The sequence below is a fragment of the Aphelocoma coerulescens genome, chromosome 10, assembly GCF_041296385.1.
Source record: "Aphelocoma coerulescens isolate FSJ_1873_10779 chromosome 10, UR_Acoe_1.0, whole genome shotgun sequence".
Taxonomy (NCBI): Eukaryota; Metazoa; Chordata; class Aves; order Passeriformes; family Corvidae; genus Aphelocoma; species Aphelocoma coerulescens.
This window is the reverse complement of record NC_091024.1, coordinates 14,884,282-14,903,250: the sequence shown is the minus strand read 5'-3', so window position 1 is coordinate 14,903,250 and position 18,969 is coordinate 14,884,282. Positions and strand designations below refer to the sequence as shown.

Genomic DNA, 18,969 nt, shown 5'->3' with positions numbered 1-18,969 from the left:
GTGCTTGTGGTTGGGTTTTTTGTTTGGTTAGTTTGGTTTGGTTGGTTTTTTTTAATGAAGTGAAAAAAGAAGGTGTGAAAGAAGAAAAGTGGAGTGTAAAGGAATATATTTTTAAGAAGTTAGAAATGTTTTTCTCTTAACTCTTAAAGTAATCTTTTAGCTTTTCTCTTTAAAAGCATAAATACGTGTGCAGGGACACTCCACTGTGTTTAATACTGTAGAGTAATGTCTTTTCCATGTCCTTCCATAAGTTCTGCTATCTTATAAAACTTGAGATATTTTACAGGGTGGGGGGAGTAAGAATCACAATAAAAAGCATGCTAGATACTGGTTGGTGGTTTTTTGTTACACTTGGAACATTTTGTCCAATATCAGGCACGTCTGTGATTTCACTATCTGCTGCCTGGGCAATGGCAGGTACTCTGAGAATCTTGACTCTGTTCAGGAGGAAGCTGCCTAAGAGCACTGGAAGGAGGGCTAAAGGCAGCCTGTGAGCACAACACGTGGGACCAAAACATCAGAAAGCTTTTGGAAGTCTTCCTTGGAAGGGCTTGCGTACTCCAAATGGTAGACTTGTGGATGAAATATAACTCAGAGCACTGATCTCAGTAAGAATCAAGGAAATGGAAAATAAATTTTGTGAAAGACAAATGTGTAATTAAAATTGTAGGTTTTGGTTTGGTTTTTTTTTTTTTTTAACAAAACATTGTTCTTAGAGCCAAGCAATAGTTCAGGTAACTGCTGACGATTTACAGAGCATTTTTCTTGGCAATGGGTAGTAGGTTCTTACTGTTATTCTCAAGCATAGTGACAGTTGTTTATGACAGCAACAGTCCTTTTGCAACTACTTCTGTTGTTGCTTAGACAGGATCAGATTGGACAAGCATTAGAGAAGAAATGGAGAGAGACAAAAAAATTATTTAATTCTGTCTGGCATTCCCCTCAAAGCGATCCACAAGAAGGTAAAGAATTTTTTTCTTCCATTTCAAGTATCCTAGAGATTAAGAGCCAAATCCAGTCATACATAATGGTGGAACTTATTCTTTAAATATCTGTAATACTCTTGATAGTCTCCCAGAAGTTTTAAAGGAATAAGTGTGAAGTAAACATGTGGAGACTGTAAACTCTTATGAACATACCAACATTCTTGACTGTTGCAGGTACTGGTATGAGGCATTCCAGAATCTCTATTAGTGACATATTTGGGGTTTGGCTGTGAGGCAATATCAGCTGTGCTTCCTTCTCCTACATTGCCAATTGTTCCACACCTGAATTTTCACAGTATTTAGACTTTCATTTCCAAAATCAGTGAATTATTCTTATGTACTCTAATATCTTGACTAGGATTACACACCAATCACATGGCTGAGATGAGAGAAGAGCCAAGTATTTTGGCTCATTAACCCCCACTCTAATCTTTACACTGTTCTTGCCACTTCTATTAATAATTACCAAATCTTCATATTTATCAAAGTCTTCAGGTAGGATTATACTTGGAGGTCTTTTATAGAGATACCAGTATTTGGTACTGTTGGTGCAGTTCCTAAGGATGTGATGATACTTTGTTGAAAGAAAATAATAATTTTAGATTAATATCTGAAAAAAAAAAAATTTGTCCAATCCAGATCAGCTAGATAATGGTAGTTTTCCTGTTCTGGGGAGGCAGTAGTTCATGTGTGATAGCAAAGCTGGAAAGAACTTCCTTGAACTCAGTGCTTTCCAAGGACTCACATGAATGGTGGATACTGGTTGTTTTTCGGTCACCTTGGGAACAGGTCCCTGAGCAACCTGATCCAGTGTCAATCAGCTGGGCTTTGAACAAGTGTTGCACCAGATGATGTCCTGAGATCTATTATTTTCTATTGTTAATAGGAGCAGAATTAGATTTCTAGTTGTATTGTCCATTCTTATAGTTCCTCTTACTAGTCCTCTTCAACAAAAAATTACTTTCAAAATTTTAAAGTGTTTTGGCAGTTCTAAGCTATTTTTGTCTTGAAACAAACAATCTTTTTGTCTGTTTCCCTGAAATAACATTTACTTATCTATTAGTAATGGATTTTGAAAATGTATGAGTCATCATGAACTCAGTTTCATTAATTTCACAATAATTATATATTATTGTTATTTGTAGTTGAAAATAACCAAGCAGCTGTGACAAATTTGGGTAAGGAAATTCACTTGACATTCTTTGTTCTCCATGCGTGTTATAACTATGTGTTGATTTTGGTTTTTTAACTTTTTTATTTTTAAATTTGTCATGCTTTTCTTAATACAATGCTGTATACTGAAGAAAGAAAGATTTATAAGAGAACTTCCAGATCAAGCTCAAAGGTTGACAGGCTTCAGGTTTTCTGGCTACTGCATATATGTCTTGCATTGATAACTTAGGGTTGCTCATAGGTTTCAGATTGGTGCAAAGCAGTGATATCTTGATAACTGCCAATCAGTGTTTTTGCTGAGCTAAAATATCAGAGGAGGACAAGTGTAACTATGGGAGCTTTGGAACACAATAGCACATTTATTTCAGGTACAAACTACAACCTTATCTTCACATGACATCGCTGGATTCTGCTAAAACTATCACCATGTCAGTACTGTGAACGTAAGAAGCAAGGCTTTTATTTCAGTAGCTGTATTCCTACCTGTTCAGAATCTGCTAGGACAAGTGAGATGGAATTAATAATTACTGTAGTTGTAGAATCATTGTCTGCAGTGGTGATTTCAGTTTTGCTTACACAAACAAATCACAACACCAGTCTTAGAAGTGTAGGGGTTTTCTTAGAAAATTTCTATGGTTGAGAATGGGAACGTGGATTGGCTCTTACACCCAAGCACATTTTCAGAGGTTTTGCATGCTCATAGGGCTTTGACTTCTAATCCAAAGGAATTTTTGTATGATTTTAGAATTAAGACAACCATAGCATATTGCATTAATAAAAGAAAAGGAGAAATGTGAATTTAAAATATCTTCCATGCTCACGTATGGCCTTAACAACACCATCAACAGAAATGCACAGATTTAAACCATTGAGAAATCTGACCTCCTATTTCATTGACTTCTTTTCAAGCCTTTCAACAGAGGGAGACAACATGAGTTCAAGTCAAAAATATTCCCATGGGTTCTATGGCAAAGTGTCTTTTCCTAGTACTGTGAATGACACAAGTTTAATATCTGGCAAGAAAAAGTACATGTTTATACTAGGAAAATTATCTCTTGCTGATATTAAATGTCAGCAGTATTGCAGCAGAATCCCAGATGAATGTGGGTTTGCTGCCAGCAAGGACAAAATGTTCAGAATAATTTTGGGAACTGGCATTAATCTGGCACAGTCTGCACTTAGCTTGCAGTTGCATCTATCTGAACCAGCAATAAGTAATTTCTCTGATGTAAACAAGGATAAAGAGAAGAAAATTGTCTGAAGTTATAGGAGTAAAGCGGGAGAAGTGTTGATACAGCATCCAGTTGCTTAATAACAAACCAGTGAAGCAGCTGCTGAGAGGGAGTGATTGCCCTCCCAGAGCTTTCTGGGAGTCTGCAGACACCTTTACACATTCTGAAGTGCTGTGAATAATAGATCACTATGTGTAGTTTTCTAAGCTGTTAAAATGGTTATATTCAAATTTCCCCTAAGTTTTGAAGTTGTGAGGAATGGTGCTATATTTTGACAATTTGAATGCAAACCTTAGTGTATTATATTTCACATAAATGCTGCATAGTATGAGAAACAGAATGAAGATCCTCTAACAAACAGGATGCAGACAACTGGCAGTGAATAGAAACTGGTGGTTAAAGGACTATCTCAGGATTAGTGTAGATGGCTCTTGTAGACTTGATATTTTGGAGAAACTCAAGGAAGAATGTTGAATGGGGCAGAGGGCTGGCATAGAAGCTTCAAAATGCTTTGTGAAATGCACAGCACCAAAGAAAACTGCAGAAGACTTGCATATACAAAATGAAGTCACAGGGCACCATGATAACACGTAGAATAACTGTCAAATGCTTAATATCATGCAGCGGAAGGAATAACTTTAACCAATTGTGTAAATTGGCTGTAAAACAGGAAAAAGATGAAGTATCATTGACTCAGTGAGAAAAATGAAATCATTTGTTCAATGTTAAGCAGCAATCAGAGAAGCAAACTACCTTTGTAGGTGTTTAAAGAAAGGGCCAGAAAGTAATACTGAACTTGTAATGTTTTAAGCTTGCTGCAGCCACACCCATGCATTATGAGGAAATGAAAGGGGACCAAAGTGACCTCAAGCTCCAGAAAGACACATGTAAGAGGGAAATAGGACTGTGATTATTGAAGAGAAAAGGCCTGACTGGTGTGTTTGTACTGATGTGCTCTGAAATAGCCCACCTGTGTTTCTTTTCACCTTTTCTGTAACACATGAACAAGAACATTCTTGTAGATTGGAAAGCATTGCTTTTAGAATTACTTTTTTTCTTCTTTTTTGTGCCAGAGCAATAAAGCAATGAACAGTAAAACCTGTCACTGTCAGATGTCAGTGAAGGCAAAAGAACTGCGGGTTTCTTGTGCTCCTCTCCAAAGCAGTACCATTAGTCACAGTAGGAGGAAAAATAATAGCAGATCCAGCTGGACTAATAGCCTAATTTACAATAGCAATTCCTGTATTTCAAAATCCCATTTGAAGTGCAATGTGATGATATTTCTATTAGCGTTATATACCAATAGTACTCCTGATCAAACTTCCCTAAATTTACTGCACATATCAAGCATTTGTTTAGGGTATTTCCTAGCTCATTCAATATACTGCCAATTCTTACCAAAAGACCATAATATCAAAATGTTTGTCTTTGAAAAGCGGGTATCTTCCTTTAAACAGTATTCCCTTAAACTCTACAAAGCAATTATTCTTTCAAACTCCAGGTCACTATTCATCTTATAAATAGACTAAAGCTTCACAGTATTTTAGGGCAGCGAGTTATAGATGCTCAGTTTTAAAAAGAGTATAAATAAGGATGCTCTGCAGTTGAGTAACTGCCACTAATTTCAGGGCAACTGAATTTGATTCACTGGTGCTGTTGCTATCTTTACTGATCAATGTGGGTGTTTTGTTGCAATTTCTTGAGATGTGGTTGGGTTTTAATTCTCATATTGCTTTTGTGAGAACAACGCTACATGCTTATTCTTGCTAGCGTGGAATGGAAGCCAGTGACTGTGGGTTTTGGGTCTTACAGAATATTTTCTGTGACTTTGGCTTGTTTCAACATTGGACAGGGTTTGAGAACAGTTTTTTTCCCTGTTTGCTGTACCTATTCATAGCTACAGAGAGAGTATTTTATTGTCAGGAAGTCATCTGTTGGGTTGAATTACAAACAGGGTAATGATTCTTAGTTGTTTGGGTTCTTGAAAGGTTTGACATCATTAACATTCTTAGAATGACGTATCATAAATCACAACATAGGAAAATTAGAGGGATTCACTCATGTACATGTAATTTCAACTGCAAGGTGTACAAATATATTGATGTACTTATGCTCTCCCCAAACAGTTCTTTTTTGTGCTCTGATGGCCAGCACAAAGTTCTCTGATATCCATGATTTCTCTGTCTTGATCCTTATATTAACCAGAATGAAAAAGGATAGGAGTTAAATGAAAGAAGGTATAATTGCAGCTCGTAGGTGTTCCAGCTGCTCCTCAGAGACCCTGTAGTGCTGTCATACAATATGCTTTTCTGACTCATGCCAAAGGATAAGTACACAAGTAACCCCAATTAAGAACAAACAAGAAGTTATTCATTTCTAAGTTGCATAGAAGGAAAGGGCCAGTGAGTCACTTCTGAAATTCTGGTGTGGTCAAGATGAATTATATAATTGGTACTTGGTCACTACAAAATGCTTGGTTTAGAAACAGCTGTGTCAAATATGCTGGGAAAGAAACCAGTATTTTGGAGCTCCCAGAAGGTCTAAATATGTTCCTTTCATCTTCCAGTAGTGACAGTGCATTTTCAAAAAGCCAAATTCTCTGACCGAGAGAAGAAAATTTCCTCCCTTAATAGCTAGAAAGCTGCTGCAAAGTAGAAAGAATAATGCAGTTTCAAGTTTTAATATGAAAATAAATAAAGACCTTGAATGGCAATAAGGTAGATTCTACTTAGTTTTGCTTAATACTTAGTTAGGGATAATGTACTATTTCTTTGGAAGAGTGTAATATCTCTATCCCTTGAGCTTTTAATTAAAACTCTAACAAGCAATTGCCAGGTAGATCTGATCCTGCTGTGGGACAGAAGAGAAGTCCCTAGAGTCCCTGGCATGAGCATTTTCTATGGTTCTGTGATTACAGGATTCATAGCCTCTGTGGGTTTGGTTATTCTTTGAAGTAGCATTATTGGGCAGCTTAATAACATAGACACAAATGAAGACATTAGAGACATGAGTAGTTCTACAAATCAAGACATAAAGAAAATTATAGCTATTTTGATTAAATATAAGAAATACAGTGAGATTGAAAGGACAGTATAGTGTTACAGTGGGGATACTGCAACACGCCTATATCAAACCAGGAGTCCCGTGGAAAAGAAATCTATACGGACGGATTCTTGCTAGATGTTTCAGAGATGTTTATTTCCCCAGCCGCATGGCCGGGGCTCTGCCGAGGGACTCTGCCACAGTCACAGGACCCGAGCTGCTTTGCCCGCGCAGGGGAACACAAACCAACCAATGGGGAACGAGGCTGAGCAGGGGCAGGGAAACCCCGTGCCTCCCTCAGGGCTCCCAGGGCTACATGGCGGGGGGAGGAGACCCCAACATCTCACCCATTTTATTTTATTAAAAGGAGAATGAAGACAACTGGATAAACATAACAAGAACTGTTTCAAAACAAAACAAGCCACCCTCCTGAGTCTTTAAATGTCCAAACAAATTCTGTGGAACATCTTAGGGCTGACAGAAGGGAGACAGAACTCTCTGGACATGCCTGTGGGGAAACTGAGGCAGGAGAGGGTTCAATCTCTTCCCTCCCCCTTTTCATCCCCCACTCGGCATTGGAAAAGGATTTTTGGGGAAACAATTGGCAAAGGCATGGTTTTGTGAGGAAAACCATGGATGGAAAAACGGATTGGGAATACACTGGGGGTAATAGGACATAGGATAAAAGGGAAAGGTGGGATTAGGAAAGGGAGACTGTAGGGGGGGTTTACAATGGAGATATTGTCTAGCATGACTACGATTTTTTGCATATATACTGCCTTTTACAGGAACACCATCAGGCCCAGTGACCTGCGATGCTTGTAACCCTTTTCTACCTTGTATGATTTTGAATTCCACCACCTCTCCATCTCCCAAGCATTTTTCAGGGTTATTCTTTTTAATAGCAGTTCTATGCACGAATATGTCTTGCTGGTTATCACATCTTGTTATAAAACCATAGTTTTGTTTAACATTATACCATTTCACTGTCCCTAAGATCTTAGCTACTATGGTCTTTTCCTTTTTCCGAGTGGCTGCTGTTTTCTGTCTCGCTGTGTCTTTGCTCTCTCTTTCAGTCGCTCCCGTGTTGGAACTGTGGGGGCTGCTGGTTCCGGCGCGCTTTTCCCAGGGTCGCGTTTGGGGCCGCGCGGGCCGGGCCGGGCCACGCCGCTCCGTTCTCCGTGCGTCGCCTCCTCTGCTCTCAGCTGCGTTGCCACTGCCAGGTGCTGCATCTCGGCCAGGCCCCCGAGCGATGACCCCCCCGTGCCCTGCTCCAGCGCGCGTTTCGGCTGGGCACGGCTCCGCTCCGCAGCCGCCAGCCGCCGCCCGCGCGCCGCCCCTCTCGTTCGGGCGCTCACGGGGCTCGCTCCACCACGCGCTGCGCGGGGCCGGGCGGGCACTGCCGGGCCGCGCCGCTCCTGCCGCGCCTCGCTCCACCACTGACACTGCGGCTCGCGTGGCTCCGCCCGCGCACGGGAACCGTCTCGCTGCTGCTCGCAGAGCGCTCGGTGCACGTGGCCAAGGCCGCACGGTCCCTGAGCCAGGCTTCCCTTCGCCAGGACACAGCTGACATTGCTCAACAGTCTCGGTTATTAAATAATATTCACGAAAATATTCTTCCATCGGCATATATTTTGACTCAAATATTAACTGGGTCCAAACGGTCTTCCAAAAGCTCTTGGTAAGAATTAGATCCCAAGAAACATAGAAAAAGTCCTTAAACAACCATGCCAGGAAGTGTTTCAGTTCTTTCTGAGCTTGAATCAAGCTAAAATTTACAAACCGTTGTTCGAGAATCATTTTAAGTTTAAGATAAATGTCCATATGTGGCTCTGAAAGCCAAGAGTCTTCCCACGGTTCCTCCATAGTTTAGATATGGAATAGCAAAACAAAACCAAGAAGAGGAATCCAAAGTTTCCAGGGTTTACTCACACAAAGTCGCTTAGGGATCAGGGATCGTTCTGCCCTCAAATCTCTACCATTATGTTGCAGTGGGGATACTGCAACACGCCTATATCAAACCAGGAGTCCCGTGGAAAAGAAATATATACAGACAGATTCTTGCTAGATGTTTCAGAGATGTTTATTTCCCCAGCTGCATGGCCGGGGCTCTGCCGAGAGAATCTGCCACAGTCACAGGACCCGAGCTGCTTTGCCCGCGCAGGGGAACACAAACCAACCAATGGGGAACGAGGCTGAGCAGGGGCAGGGAAACCCCGTGCCTCCCTCAGGGCTCCCAGGGCTACATGGCGGGGGGAGGAGACCCCGACAGTATAGAAACAGTTTAGTCTGCATTTAGGTGCCAGAATGCCTGCACATAAGCTTTTGGGAATTACTTCTTGCTGTCCATAGCTGATGCTTACTAACTCCAGCTGTGACAAAATATTCTCCTTAGATTAATGACATCTAGACCAATTCCAGAAAAGGGGATAATTTGGAAGTGAATTTACTACCTGTTGAAGAGAAGAAAAATAGTTAATCAGCCTAAAATGTAGGGTAGTTTTACTGGTAAAATTAAACTATTGCTCCTGTGCCTTGAGATTTTGTTGGAGTTTTGGGAGTTCCCCTTCTGTCTTCTTTTTTTCTCTTGAGGAATTTTTCCCATAGATGTTGCTGGGGCGACAAATTGCTGGGTGCTTGGGAGAAACAAAAGACCTGGCCATAGAGGGAGGGGTTCAACAGGCTACTCTCTTTCACCTGGGCTTGTGGGCTGTTGTTCTCGGCGTTCAGATGGAGAGAGAGGCTGCCATCGTGGTGGAGGGAATTCTGCTTTTTCAGCTGCCTTCCTTCTACCGTGAGTGGAGCTTGTTCACTTGAGTGGCTGCTGCACTGGGACCCTAACACCCCACCTTACTGAAAGAGGGACCTTTTCACCATCTGCTCGGGTGCCTCAGGAAGAAACCCCAAGATTCCCAAGCCCGCCTTTCCCTGCCCTGCTGGGAGCCGGGCTACGGCTGCCCTGCCCTCGCCGTTGTTTCAAGCCTTCGCTACTCTGTAACCCTGCACGCCCTGCCAGCTGAGACCTCCTGGGGTTCCCGCTGCAGCTCCAGAGTTTGATACATCTCATCTGCCACCCAGGATTTCTGCTGGTCCCTGCTGTTCCAGCCTGCTGTTCCCGAGGGTCCGGCCAGACACCGGGATCGGCTGCCCAGGGGGTTTGTGAAGCCTTTGTCCCGTCCCTTCCCGGCTCGCCCAAGGCGCCAGTGCCGCGTGCTCCCCGAGCTCGCTCCGGAGCGCTCCCTGCAGCCGCGGGGGAACCATCGCACCTGCCCTGCTCACCGGGAGCCGCCAGCGCCCCTGCCGGCTGCGAGCAGAACTGCACCCGAGGGGAAAGGGCCTGACAGCCGAGAGGGCTGGGACTGGGTTTGGGCTTCTGTTTTCTGTTACTGCTATAGTTATTGTTGTTTGTTTGCCTTGTTATACATATATATATATACACATATATATAAAAAGAACTGTTATTTCTATTCCTCATATCTTTGCCTGAAAGCCCCTTGATTTCAAAATTATAATAATTCAGAGGGAAAGGGGTTGCATTTTTCATTTCAAGGGAGGCCTGTCTTTCAAATCAGACTTATAAGCTGAAATGTACTACCAATATGCAGTATGGGAACAATTCGGGTGGGCAGAGGAATGGCCCATCTCCATCAGTGTTTTCTGTCAGTGGCTTTTATTATATGTCTGAGTAGGACATAATGCTGCACAATTTACAATGGTACTGAGGGGCTGACTTGATGATTTATGCTTCTATAGTGTATTTTTCTTTAGGGACATTGCAAGATATGTATCAAATATTTCAAGTCACATTTCAGAAGGTAGCTTGAAAATTTTGATTATATCTTTCAGTATCTTGAATAATTTTCAACTGATATTTATCATCATTTTTGTACTACAGGGCTTGAGAAATAACTTCTGGCTTGAACATAAAGTCCATGCTAGTTTTTGATCAGCTTTATCTTCACACATCATAACTTTGATAACAAGTCAGAGAACAGGAAAAATGGGTCAGATGCTTACTTGGCCAGTGCTGAGCAGAGGTTTGCTTTTGAAAGCCTTGTTGGAACGGTGTGACCTGACAACAAGCTTCACATCTCTGGCCTGGCACTTACGAGGAAGGGATAAGTGACGCTATTTCCCCCTTGATTGCTGAACATTTCTGTGACCCTTCCTTTGGGGTGAATGAGCATGTTATTGACTCCTAAAGCAATGCACTGGAATCAAGCCAATGTGTGGGAGTTAGAAACAAACCTGCTGAAATGTATGGACTTACAACAGCAGTGAACTTTTTTTGTTGTTGTTGATTGGTTGGTTTGGGTTTTTTTTGATGTGTTTTTTTTTTTTTTGGTGTGTTTTTTTGTTTGTTTGTAAACAAAACAAATATCAACAACAATGCTGTAAAAGAACAAAAATTAAAGCCTCAAGTGTTTACATGTTTATGGTCCTGTGACAGTGAGTATCCACAGTCATGGAAGAACAGGGCGACTGAAGGAATGACTGTTGGAATAAATACTGAGGAGGGAGCATGAGCAAACTCGCATCCACTCTGGGCCAGCACTGGTCATGTGCCATAGTAGGTGAAACTGTTAGAACAATTTATCATATAAACAACAAATCAGGCCAAATTTATCTAATCAGCTTTTTGTGATTAAAATATGTCTGGGCTCCTTTTCCCAAAACTACAAGGGTTGCAGCAACATCAAGATTAGGAATAGACTCTTGTTTCTGTGTATATGTGTGTGTATGTATGCATCTATTTTATTTTTCTTTGAGCATTTGCCCTTATGAGAGAGTATGTTGTGAAAAAGGAAAAAGCATCATAGGAGTAAGTGATGGGGACTACTAAACAAGAGCTGGCAGATGATGTTGGTGCCCTGAAAAACTTTCAACTAGGACCTTCTATTTTTTTTTTTTTCTATTTCAAGCAGAGTGGTGATTGTTCAAGCTGAGCTGGCAGAAGCTTTTAGACAGCATCAGACGTTGGGTGAAAAGCTGTCCTTGGGAAATGACGTAGCTTCTAAGTAATTCATATTCCAAATCTTGCCTGATAAAGTATGGGCCAGTAAATTTGTCAAGAGTGTGTGTTTTGTAAGTTATTCTAGGTTACATAGAGAACATACATGCTGTTGCAGGGTCTGTTAGAGTAGATTGAGTTCCATGTTGTATTTTTTATCTAGTCAGCTAAGTATCTCAGGAGGATTTCTGCACATGACCATTAATCTTGCTCTGCCCTGTGCAAGGCTCCACAGATGATGTTTGCTGGATTATCCTGTATCTTCACAGTGAGACAAGTGAGGAGGCTGTGGGTTTCTTGGCAAATGAAGAGCACTAAACTCCTTCATATAGCGTACATCAGTCTACTGTGATTATCAAGCAGAAATGTTTCTAAATCATGTGTGTTTAGGTTTGGTTTTTTCTTTCTTTTTCCCCCAGATATTTCTATCTGATGTCAGCAAAGTTGAAAAGACCTCATTATTTTTTGGGTTATCAAAAGTTTATTATTAGTTTTCTTCTGCCTGCTGCTGAAGAAGTTCTTTTAGAGCTTGCTTTTACCTTGTGCCAGCAGTAATCTCGGAATTCCAAAAACTCTAATTATTTACATTTCATTACTTTGATGAATTGTACCTTACAGTTTGAATCTTGATGCTTCTGTGCATTACATTTGGGTTATCTTAGCAATTAGAAAAAGGCTGGGTTTGCACTAACATATTTTCTTAATAATCACTATCTTCTATTAAGAAACAGATTTTATTAAATGTATGAAAACTAGTGGAGGGGAGGATCACTTTCATTCTCTCTTCCCCAACCTCCTTTCTCCCCAACTCCTTTCTTTCTAGAGGAAATAGTAGGACAAAAGTGAGAAAATCAGAAAAGTATAGGAAAAAGACAAACAAAAAACTTACAATTTTTCACTGTAACTTTAACTTCTTTGGAAAGTCCATCATCTCAAGCCTATCAACTTGCCCTAGGGATTAAAACCCCCAGCTTTTCTTCCAGCTCCAGTCAGAGATTGTGAGGGAATAAAATTTGTCTTCCTACTGAATGGGCCCAGAAGTGGATCTCTGGCCAACGAATTATTTCATAACCTTTCAGGAAATTCTCTAGATCTCCAAGTATGCAGAGGATTGTCTCATCCAAACCCAAATGCCCTGGCTGAACAGCTTCATAGTCTTCATTGCACATACTGGGGAATTGTGAGTTTGTGCAGGTAGAAAAACAACCATTGTAGTTGACTCAGAGTTCTTTCTGCAGATCATCTCGAGGATGTGTCAGAACCCTCACTTCTGCAGAGCCAGGCTGCTCTGGCTTCTCTGCTGCTCCAGCCAGCAACATCCATTGTACATTCCACCTGGAATCCCCAAACATACAGTGCCCTGGGAGCATGGGAAGGAGAGCATTGTGCCAGTTAAGGTTTAAAATCTCTTTCAGCCTCTGACAGATTTCTGGACATTGTAATGCATTTTCTATTTCTTTCATCTAATCCACACCTTCAAGTGGAGGTTATGATTTGGCTCTCAGTACTTGTGCTGACAAACTGTGCTTAGACTCTGACTGACTGTACAGAGTGTCTGTATAAAATAGAGAGAGGTGGTTTATTTCTAGTTTCCTCAGAGTTGAAATTACATCCCTTATTCCAATAGAAAAGTAAAGTAAACTTTCAAGAGGAAGGCCATTGAAGAAAAATAAATGGAACGATATTGTTTTGTTAAAGATATACATTGAACCCAGGACAAATATGACATAAGGTAGGCAGGATGTTCAAGTGCTTTAGTGTGCAGGATGGAATTTAGGGAGTTGGTTAGGTTGTCTCTGAATCTGAGCTGTAAAATGCTGCAAAAGATGCAGTGATTGCTAAAGAAATACTGGAAGTAAACTACATAAAAATATGGAAAGTAATGACCAAGTGACTTGTAACAATTTTAATAGCCCAAAGGAAAAGGTCTGTTTTGCTTCAACCTGCCTGGTAGTTATGTAAGCACCAAAACCACAGTGTATTATCTGAGATGCTGGACTGGAGAACTGTTGCTTTATAGAAACAGAGATTGTTAGCACAGGCATTAAGCAGAGGCAACTCATACTGGTTGTTGTGTCATTTTAGAATATGGTAGTATCCTGCTGGATCAAGGGAATTGCAGCATCTTATCACAGAATGATTTATCAAAAGTAGTCTTCAAAATTTGCATGACATGAAAAATCTATTTTGACTTCAGGTAAAAGTATCTAATAATCTCTTATGTGAAGAGCTACTTTCATGTGACTGTAGTTTTTTCTGTTCCTTCACATGCTGCCTCCCTTTTAACCTGCACAGCTGATGCTATTTCAATAAGTAAGTTTTACTCCTCTCTTTGTTAACCAAAGCACAGTGATATTCCATAGATGCAGATGGGGAGCTCTTGTCACCCATGGATGCAGCTCAGACTTGACAGGTAAGACCAGAACAGGCAGAAATCATTATAGCTCTTTGCATTGGTCTCTTAAAGGTTTATGGAGAACTGGGCAGATTCTTTTCTTTCAGACAAAAGTACATGTGCCTTCCTTATTGGTATGATTCTCCTAACCCAGTGGTGAGATTGGCATAAAACATTATCTCATAGCTCTCCAGGTCCTGAGGCAAGGCTGTTGGTGTGACTAAAGAAATTTCATTCAGAGCTTATCTGAGAAGAGTGAAATGCCAGATTCCATCAGAAGGAGCAACACTTAGTTACCAAAATGAATGACTTGACAGGTGGAGATACCAGAACGAGGAAACAAACCGTGCTCTTTTGAGCCCTAGGGAATAGGAGCTCTTATAAAATCATGAACCCATCTTCCTGCATAAAATGACTACTTGAGAGTTGAATATAAGCTGTTTCTTGCTTGCAGTGTAAGGGTCTGACCCAGCTGCCTGAAATCCACATGGTGTTTTATCATTGATTTAACTCCAGCTCAGATTATTTCATGTATTGAAAGATTCTATACATACATAGAGGGTAAATGTTATCTAGATTGATTTATTTGATTATACTGATTGCTCTCACATCAATACGTGACTATTACATATGACTTTAAAAGGCTGCTTCTTCGTTCCCATAAAATCTCAGAGTAGAAGTTTCTAAGATGTTATCTGTTCACCATTTAATAAAATGCCATGTAAATTCTCACTTTTTCTTTCATTTTTGAAATGTGTGCTGAAACCATGTATGCGTGCATGGATACACACACACAAAATTCAAGAAAAGAACCAGCTACTCAAGCTGGAATGTGAATAGTGATTGCTCTGGTTGAAGTGCAGACTTTCCCCAGATGTTTGATTGTACACATGGGGCAGGCTTCATTAGAGATGAATAGACAGTACATAAAATGCACACTTTCCCTCCCCCATTCCTCTTGTTTATCTGATTTTGTAGAAGGATTTTAATTAACCCCACAGAACTGCAGTAAACTATGGGAATTGTAAAGTGAATACCCAGAAACACTACAGATAGAAAAATTGCTAGAGATATATGGTTATGCTTTTGTTCTTTTGTGCCTGTAAACACATCTGTTCAAAACTTCTTCTCTGTGCAGCTGAAAGACATAAGGGGATATTTTTAATGAAAAAAAAATTAGCAGTGCCTACTTCAAAGAATTTGGGAATTCGAGATATTTAGATAGTGAGGAGTATTGCGTTCACTCTCTAAACATCTCTAAGTTGCTTTTCCAACATGAGAAAAGTGCTTTCCATGACAGTACTTCTACTTATTTCTTTATAGAATGTGATAAACTACCTAATCTGAGGTTCTGTGTGTGTGTGTATCTATAAAATCCCATTACATATCTAACTGTCCTGCTGAACAGATGCTGATATTATGTAGATTATATTTCATTGGAGGGTGGGTCAGTGAAGCAGAGTTTGGGTGTCTTAATATGCAGTATGTAGGTGCATTAGAGTAAGTCTACTCCGGGATGTTTCACAAACCCTGGTCCTCTTCATCCTTTTGTGCTTGCCTGTGATTGTCCCTTGTTTCAAAGGCTTGGAGTCTGTGGACCATCTGCTTGAAGCAAACTGAGCTCTGTTTACATCATGCACAAAGAAAGACAACATATGAAGTCTAGTTTACTATTCTCATGTTAACCTTTAAATGAAATAGAATATTTTCCTTCTTCTCTCCACTCACTTCGTTTCTCCCTGTATTTCACTGTAGCAAATAAGTTAAATTTTATTCAAATTTTAGAATCAACAGCTTTTTTGAGAGGCCAGGGTGTGTTATTTCAGAGGGCAGGCAAGAGAACAGGCAGCTGAGGAGCTGCAGCACAAGTGCTTGGTGGGAGGCATTATCATCGGGGCCAGTCTTTGGCTGTGGGGATTCCAGCTCTGCCTGGGCCAGGCTTCCTGCTGACAGCTCATCCTTGTGCTGAGCCTGGCCAGGGAGCAACCTGGAGAGAGCTGGCTCTGCACAGCTTGGGGAGAGAAATACCTGTTATTTGTGTCAGGTGTTTGGAGAAAGGCAGGACAATCTATTTATAACTCTAAGTAGGGATAAATAAAGGGGGGAAAAAAAAGACAGGATTTTAACAATTCACTACATCTTAATGCTTTTTAAGAGCCCAAACTGAAATAAAAGGAAGAGTGTGTTTTGTACAGTAAGTCTTTGGCAGTTGTGGTTAATCAGACCAAATTAAACCGTTGAATATTAGACAGTTAGAAATTGTGCATCCTGTAGTTGCTAGATTATATACATATGAATTTATGGTGTGAATCTCTAGCATAGAAAATATATTCAAGTTTGTTAGGACTTTTTCTAGTCACTCAGCTGGTCAACTTTTGAAGAATAAACTCTAGGCCAGGCTTATTAGATGAGGGAATTGTTTGTGAATTATATGGAATATGTCTTGGTTTCTTGCCCCAGAATGAATCCCTGTTTCTACAGAAGACAGGGTGAAATCTTGCTCACATTGTACTTATAGGGATTTGGCTGTAAAGATGACTTTTCATGGTGTAGGAAGTGTGTTACAGAGCAGCTGGATAGTCTTGGCCATGACCATTTATGTAAAAGGCTAACTTGTACATACCCTCCCTGAAATGCCATGTGCATATGCCTCATCCTAAAAAACACCCTTCTTTTCAGAAAGGGAAATTGAACATGTTCATTTTCCACTGTCCTGTCTTTTTCTCTCTTTAATAACCTAATAATTCAGTCAGTACATTATGTTCAATTTTACTTTTATTCTTCTCAGTGCAGAATGGAAATCTTTACCCTGTGAGGGCCCTCCAGTGAGAGTAAAAGATGATGCAGATTTAATAATTTTCAGGGGGTACAGGAGAGGGGGCCACCACAATGGTTTTTTTCATGCTGTTCCTCATGCATTGGAAATGTTTTCGGTATAGACCAATGTTTTGACACAACAGTTGCCTGCAGATCAGCACACAGGTTGCCTGTGGTCCAACTGTTTTCATGAATCAGGAGGAAAGCATCTAGGCATGTGCTAAAAGGCAAACCCCACAGCTCAGTACTTAGATAATCCATAAGCCTTTTATTTATTTTTGGTAAACAATTCTCTTCTGCTTCAAATTAATAACCTGATTGAGTTGCTGATACAAATGTTAAGCTATTTAGCATCAAGTTGCCAGCAGACAGCATGACAAGAAACTGATAGGAGTGTTCCTGCCAATGACGTGCTTTCAAGTGTCTGATCAGAGCTGTAGCACAGTCTTGGATCTCTGGATGTTGTTTTTCAGGTTAGACATTCAGAAAGTACTTGAGTAAAGATTTTTCTCAGGGTCAATGGTTTTCAGAAAATTTTAAGTTCAGCCAAAAATCGGTAAATCAGGAAAGAAGGTAATGTTAAAGAGAAAAACGCTCTGGAAACAACCTCTATTCCAAGCTAGATGTGTGAGTTCAGTCTGTGTATGTGTGTCTGATATAGGGGCAGTGGTGCATATTGGAGTAAAGGGGCAAGAAATAATGAGTAAAACTTAGATATTAATGCTTGCATTCCTGGAAATATTGCTGGAGTCTACCAAGCTCTACCTGCCATTGCCAAGGGAGAGTATAGCCAAGTGCCTTAAAAAATATTTGAGCTCCTGTCTTCTCAGATGTAGTTTTAGTCTACTCTCATTATTTTCTTGGTTCTTCTCTCAACCTGTTCTGTTGAGAATAAAAGACTAGAAATTTGGGCCCAATTCAGGCTAACACGTAGGAACATTTAACACTGAAGAGCTTTTCTAGAGGAAGAAATGTCTGATTTTCCCTCCAAAGCAAGGAAACAATTACTTCCTCCATGTACTTATCTTTACTGTAACATGCTGACACTTTTGTACTGCATCAGGGCTTTCCTGTGCATAACACAGGGAGAAATGTGTGCTGGTGCTCATTTGGTGACAGTTGTGATTGCCAACTGGTAGATTAGTGTACTAAAGCAATTACAATCATGCCACAGAGTAAAAACAATAATACTTTCCTAAAGTATATTAGACCTACTTCTAATGTACTGCATAGGAATGATTTCACTGAAATAAATTATGCTGTTTTAATTTTCAGACTGCTGCAGATAAGAAAAGAAAGAGGCGTAGCATGTAGCTAATTGTAGCTGAGATTTCTTGAAGAAAAAACAACATTCATGGCTAAATTTGCATTGCTCCTATGGAAGGGGAAGGAAAACTGGTAAGTCTAAAATTAAAAAAGCCCTTTGAAACAGTATTTCAGCCCATAATCAGTAGTGTTCTGACATGTGTTGGCAGGAATAGCACTGAGGTGACAAAGAATCCGCAGTAAATCAAACAAACAGCATGAATTCCAACTATCAATCAAAATCCAGATTTTTTTCATTCCATGACCAAGCAATTGCATCACTGTTCAAAGGGCTTATTCTTGTGTCATGTATGTTGCCTTAAGTAAATTAGGTCTGGGAACCCACTTGGGAGGAAAAAGAAAAAAAATCCAACCAGAATATTGTTAGAAGGTTTATCCAAAGTCAATATTTATGAAGTCGTAACAGCCCAGGAGGAATCCATGCTGTTTCAGTACCACAAGCAGTGCCATTGCTTCCACAGTGTTTTTTAGAGTTTCACACCTCTGAATCAGCAAATAATTTCACAAAGGCAGCTAATGTGCCAGGGACTTGTCCAGCCCATGTGGTTCATATTCACTGCCTAGAAGGGTCAAAGCTCACACTCAAGAACAATTTCCTCAGTTTCATCTTGTTATTCTCACACTGCTTAGAAGACTCATTTGCAAGAGCTCCAGCATGGGAAGAAATGCACAGAGTTGTGATGAGAGAGGAGGTGCGGAGCAAGGAGGGCCAGAGTGTGGGTTCTTTCCTCCATCTTTGTGGTGCTGAGTGGAGGTGGTTGTCCTGGCTTAGAGCTTCTTACTGGAAACTTCTGGCCACATCTGCCCATGGTAGCAGGCAGCACTACATGTTTGCACTGCAAGAACTGGTACTAATACTTTCCTGTTGATAAATCCCTGATGTAGGAGCATCTTGAGGCAATTGGGTGTTTGTAGCTACTCTTCAGCATATCCCATTCTTTATCTTATAGGTGCTTTTCAGCTAGAGTACACGATGTTCTCAGTCTT

General features: G+C 40.5%; 1 protein-coding gene across 1 annotated transcript in view; it reads left to right on the top strand.

Annotated features, from left to right (window-relative positions):
- Positions 1 to 18,969, top strand: part of THSD4 (thrombospondin type 1 domain containing 4) — a 279,213-nt gene that overhangs the window by 10,850 nt on the left and 249,394 nt on the right. Inside the window, exon 2 of the mRNA XM_069026195.1 lies at positions 17,932 to 18,054. The gene's annotated coding sequence lies outside the window, so the exon portion shown is untranslated. The remainder of the gene's footprint in view (positions 1 to 17,931; positions 18,055 to 18,969) is intronic.